Source organism: Hyperoodon ampullatus, assembly GCF_949752795.1.
Source record: "Hyperoodon ampullatus genome assembly, chromosome: 4".
NCBI classification, from domain to species: domain Eukaryota; kingdom Metazoa; phylum Chordata; class Mammalia; order Artiodactyla; family Ziphiidae; genus Hyperoodon; species Hyperoodon ampullatus.
Genome location: NC_136917.1, coordinates 95,817,578 through 95,823,828, shown reverse-complemented (window position 1 = coordinate 95,823,828; position 6,251 = coordinate 95,817,578). Strand labels below are relative to the sequence as shown.

At 35.9% G+C, this 6,251-nt stretch overlaps 1 pseudogene across 1 annotated transcript; it reads left to right on the top strand.

Moving 5' to 3' along the window:
* Nucleotides 1-3,077: 3,077 nt before the first annotated feature.
* Nucleotides 3,078-4,450, top strand: LOC307052888 (large ribosomal subunit protein eL21-like; annotated as a pseudogene). The gene has a single exon. The product of its transcript is annotated as a large ribosomal subunit protein eL21-like (transcript).
* The last annotated feature ends 1,801 nt before the right edge of the window (nucleotides 4,451-6,251 follow it).

Below are 6,251 nucleotides of genomic sequence, written 5' to 3'. Positions count from 1 at the left end.
TTCTCAGCTTGTGATCAAATTTTTATTTTTGGCTGGAACTGGTGAATGTCCAGGTTACCAACAACCATTTGCCCAATCCTTTTAGCACCAATTGATAAGTCTTGGCTGATTCAATAATCTCATTAGGGCTTGCAAAGCACATATAGTTGTAATTCTATCATTTATTTCACAGTTCTTAGCTGACTTTCTTCTGTCAAGTAGACTCTCTCTCTTTCAGCTAAGGCTATTTTTATTATTCTAGATGACATATCCTTCTGGAAAGGTGGAAGAAATGTTAACTCATTTCTTTGCCTCTAAAATTTGGAGGTAATTTACTGAGCAGATATCTGTCTCCAGGACTCTAATTGACCCTGCACAACATGGCTGCTTTCTAATGCATAGTCTATTAATTAAAAAAAATAAATCCCATTGTGCTTGTGCCAAAATGGCTTTCTGGGAACAATTATTGTGGTGTATTGCATTTCCTATTTGTTTCTTGTGGTTATGTAAAGTTCCCTTAGTGTCCAAAGATGTAGTAATCACTGCTGTTACTCTATTCATTATATTTGCTTGTAGAGATTACTTGATTCATTTCCTGCCAGGGTATTCCCATGATGTTCCATGATTTCTGCTGTGTTCCGATTATTTCATTTATAACATTTATTTGGTGCTGAATGGGTTCCCACACATATCCAACGCTGATATCCTCTTACTTCCCATTCCGCCATCACTAACACTCTCCTTGGGTATCTAAACAGATCATGGAACTGTCTTGTAGGTGGCTTCTGAAACAAGTTATATGGCCAATATTTGTTAAATGATAAAAACCAAAGATCTAGCACATCAGACAGGAAATCATCTCTTGAAAATTTTCATTATTTGTAAGACTGAATTAGATTTGACAATACCTGGATTTGTCATTATAGGATCCCACTAGTTTCTCTTCTGGTATTGGGCTGAAAACTGAAATAATTTGATACACTACTTAGGCCAGTGAAACACATGACATAGAGCATGGTTTGAGAGATAAGGGGCCCTGTGAAAGAAAACTGCCTTGCTCTCCATCTTGAAGAATTTTAAAATAAATTATAGACAATGTAACAAAACCTCTAAGAGAGCAGGGACCACTGCTGAATTCCCAGAGTGAAGCCTCACATGTAATATAAATTGAACAAATCTTTGTTGAATGAATTAATTTCAACTCACTTATTTCTGTGGGAATTAAAGATCCTCTAAAGCATCACAGATGAGAGTTGGAAAAATCATTTTGTTGAGATATTCTCTCTTGACTGAGATTCTATATTATCTTCTATAGGAAGGTGCACCAAAGTTCTTTTGCCTTTCCTGAAAGTATTTATTACCCTCCAATATCCATTTCTTACTGATATTATTGCTAAACTTCAAGGTCATTTCAGAAATATTCGGCAGTACAATGAAGACACTATGTGAAGAAAACGTCTCCATTTCTATCATGCCTCAGGTTCTGTTTCCCATGTTGACACACCTAAAAACTCAGAAATATAATTTTTCCTAACTGCCTAGACATATTTAAACTTGTATACTCACTAAATCTAAATGAAAGAATAATGAACCATTTTCTGAAAATTCCTTTAACTTAAATTAGACAAGAACTGAAGTTTTATGGTCTTAAGTTTTGTCTCTACATAATGTAAGCTAGAGGGAGCTGATGTATCAAGAACAATGTCAATAGAAATATACCTGCCAAAGGCACAGAGCATTATTGATTAGTCAACGTGGTTCCTCTTCTCCCTCCCCCCACAAAAATCTACAGAGGGGTCGTCAGGAGCAGGGAATTAGATAATTTTAATGACTGTACCACCATAGCTGGTACCTGAAATATCCATTTCCATTATGGTGGCTTAACTGCCAAATTAATACAAAGTCTATGCTTATCAGACTCCTCTGTCCTCTAGAAACCTAGCACCAGTCAAATTAAGCTCTTCAAATTCCCCTTTCACACATAACAAGCAGACTACTCCATTCTTGTTTATATATTCTTTAAAAAGAAAAAAGTTAATGTCCATAAAATTGATTGGGTTTAAGCCTCCCAGTTATGACCATAACCTAATCACTTAATCCTATTACTACTATGAGCTTCTACCTAGGTCACTTTATTTGAGTTTTAGTTCTCTACCAAAAGATGTCTGATCTTATCCTTTACTTTCCCCCTCCTGCTATATATATATTGTTGGGGGGAGGGAGGGAGACATCATTTCATTTTGAAAATTTTCAAAATTACCGCACAGTTAAAAGAGAAGTACAATGAATCTTTGTGTATCTCTTAATTAGATTTATTAATTGTTAATAGTTTGCCAAATTAGCTTTTATCTTTTTTCTCTCTCAAATTTTTCTCTTTCTCTCTGGTTTAATACTATGGATTATGAAATTTTTCAATGCATAATAATTCATTAGCAGTATTATTATTTTGATGTCAAATTGTCCCATATTTACCAGAGGGAGTCCCTACAGACTATCTCCTTTATGCTTTTGACATGATCATATTTATGCACTATATTTTAATTCCTCTTGACTTCATGTCTTAGAAGATTTAACCTTCAGGTTTGGTGCTATTTTGCTATGTCCCTTATGCATCTCCTACCAATATGAATGATTTAGTAATTTGAAATAATTACTTGGTCTGTTCAATGTCTTTAGGGCAAGATTTATATGTATGCATAAGTTGATATTTTTATATTCCATGGCAAATCATGTTTTTCTTAAGAAAAATTCTTCCTATTAAATTCAAAGACTAATGCTGAAGATGGCGATGGGAATAATGGACCTTAAATTGACATTTGCTTCTTGGTGTAACTTTATCTGCAACATTTTATTCAACACCTCTTTTTAGTGTTGAGTGTCCTGATATTTTTTCTTATAGATTTTTAAATTAGATGATATGACATTTAGTGTACTTTCAGAATTCTGAATCTAGCTAGAGGTTTAAAAAATCAAAATACCACAGGGATTTTCAGATGAACAATCCAGTATTGTTCAGAAATGTTAAATTATAGGACTTCCTTAAAGATTTTCCTGGTGGCCTTTCTGCCAGAACCACTATCTTCCAGTAATTTGCCCAAATGACCAACACAAAGGGAAAGAGAAGGGGCACCTGCTATGTTCTCTAGGCCTTTTAGAAAACATGGAGTTGTTCCTTTGGCCACATACATGCGCATCTACAAGCAAGGTGATATTGTAGATGTCAAGGGAATGGACACTTCAAAAGGGAATGCCCCACAAATGTTACCATGCAAAACTGGAAGCCTCCATAGTGTTACCCAGCGTGCTGTTGGCATCATTGTAAACAAACAAGTTAAGGGCAAGATTCTTGCCAAGAGAGTTAATGTGCATATCCAGCATATTAAGTACTCTAAGAGCTGAGATAGCTCCTGAAAAGTGTGAAGGAAAATGATCAGAAGAAGAAGGAAGCCAAAGAGAAAAGTACTTGGGTTTAACTGAAGCACCAGCCTGTTCCACCCGAAGAAGCACACTTTGTGAGAACCAATGGAAAGGAGTGTGACCTGTTAGAACCCATTCCCTATGAATTCATGGCATGATGGGTGTAAAGAAAATAAAAGACCTAGACTGTAAAAAAAAAAAAAAAAAAGAATTTTCCTGGTGAAAGAAGAATACTTTAAAATGCCTACAATGTCCAGTTCTGACCATTTTTTATAGAACAGCTTGATATGCATCACCACTCAAAAAACTATCACTTCTTTAGTTCTTTCTAAATATTTTTTATATGTGTCATTAATGTTTTCACTTTAAAATGGAGAAAAATATTTTCCAGAACTGGGTTATTCCCATGACATAAAGAGGTTTTAAAGTCTTTCATCTCACAGAATATTGTTTATTTCATAAAGCAAGATTTAGCTAAAATGTACACTGTTACTCTGAAGATTTAAGTATAATTTCCCAAGATATCCAGTCAGTCACCTGCTCCAAAATGGCCCTGGGGGGATAAAGAAGCTTTATTTCTAGTCCCAGCTCTTGCCTTATTTAACCAATTCTGTTGTTACCTTAGGCAAATTATTTGACCTCTTTGGGTTTACTTTCTCCACATGAAAAAAAAAAAAGAGAGTTTGACTAGATGATTTCTAGAATCATTTCCAATTCTAAATTTCTGTGGGGCTTCCGTGGTGGCGCAGTGGTTGAGAGTCCGCCTGCCGATGCAGGGGACACGGGTTCGTGCCCCGGTCTGGGAGGATCCCACATGCCGCGGAGCAGCTAGGCCCGTGAGCCATGGCCGCTGAGCCTGTGCGTCCGGAGCCTGTGCTCCGCAACGGGAGAGGCCACAACAGTGAGAGGCCCGCGTACCGCAAAAAAAAAAAAAAAAAAAAAAATTTCTGTGAATCTTTGGTAACAGATCTAAAATTTCAATATCTGAAGAAAGTACTAAGAGAAGTACTTCCTTTTATCTGCAAATTCACCTGCAATAAACTTTTGCTGGAGATGGAGATAAGAGGTGGACTATAGGATAGATGTAATGCACTCTGCTAGCTCTTTCCTTACACATATTTTACAGACATGAAGTATTGCATATGCATAGCCTTTCTATGCTGAATGGTACATACTTTGGTAGAAATGTAGGTGAGAGGACAGTTGGGAGATCAGCTCTTTCTTCCCTTCCAAATTTTTAAAATGCATTAATGCTAGTTCACAGTACTCTCCCACATGGGAGAAATATTAGGACAAATGTGTTCATCTGAAGGACATTGGAGGTTCTGTATCTCTGAGTAACATCTCTCCAACCCTATCTCTCTGCCCCTCAAGTTTTACCACATCCAATTATTTTCTAAAACGTGGTAAAGGATTCAATACATTAATGACAATAAGCTATCTCCTTGGAGCAGTGGCTTATCTGCCTTCAAATAAATGACTGGAGAAAACTTATTCAATTCAAAGAAGCAGTATTTCTTACACACTTTCTGGAAAATATTTCTCAAAATGTTCTAATTTAGACATCCACTTACTGCTGGCTTAATGATCAAGAGGAGTTAGAGAGCCCAAAGCATTTTGAAGTTGAAGTGATTTAAATGCCTGTACTGCCACATCCCTTGTTCTTAAATGTGTTCACTCAACTTGCTGAATTTATAGCACCAATTTTCGAGAAGAACAATGTTTCTGCCTCCCCTAAGAAATTCCTCAAATTCCTTACAGTGACAATCAAAAGGAAATCTGAGTTGCACTTTGTGAGACACTTCTTACATACTCAGCAGCAGTAAAAGTTTTATTGTTCAGGTTTCAGAAAGAAAATTACAAAATTTCCTTATTTCTTCAACCTCTAAAAGCATAGTAAGTGCTACACCAGATAAAAAACAAACAAACAAAACCCCACAACTAACTACAGGTGGAGTGCCTATGGCGTGAGCTTTATGATCAAACAGACCTGGATTCAAATATCAGCTCAGACATTTGCTAGCTCTCTGATTAGGGTTATTACCCTTAAGGAATATGAATCTGTTTTTCATCTGTAAAGTGGGACCCTATGTTTAGTGTTATAAGTTTTAAATGAGATAATATGTATAATATACTTAGGATAGTCCTTGGAACATATGAAGTGCTAGCCAATATTAACTGGTTGCTAACCTTTTAATTTTATTTCTAAAAGTTGAGGAGTATTTTAAAAATGTGATTAAAATACCATTATAACTCCTCAAAGAAATTGATTCCTTGCTATCATGAAATGCCCAATCAGTGTTCACATTCCACTAGTCTGGTTATATCTGCCATAGTGTTATTGAAAATGATAACTTAAAAAAAATCAGAATTTAAAACTTAACACGTACTGAAATTAGATAGTTAATTAGCTAGAATCAACCAGACTTTAAATTCCATGAGGTCATTTATTTTATTACTCTTTTGCATCCTTATGGGGCCTGATGATACAGTGTTAGGCAAATAATAAATACTTTTTATTTGATCAATTGCTGAGAGTAACAATCCTTCATTTGACTCATATATGTTAACATTTATGTTAGTGATGAAGTAAGAATTGGGAATTTAAGAATTAGGTCCTGCCTTGCCATAATTTTGCTCCTTAAAAATTTTTTTTTCAAGTTTTTAAAAATAAATTTATTTATTAATTTTATTTATTTTTGGCTGCGTTGGGTCTTTGTTGCTGTGCACAGGCTTTCTCTAGTTGTGGCGAGTGGGAGCTACTCTTCGTAGCGGTGCGTGGGCTTCTCATTGCGGTGGTTTCTCTTGTTGGGGACCACGGACTCTAGGCGTACGGGCTTCAGTAGTTGTGGCTC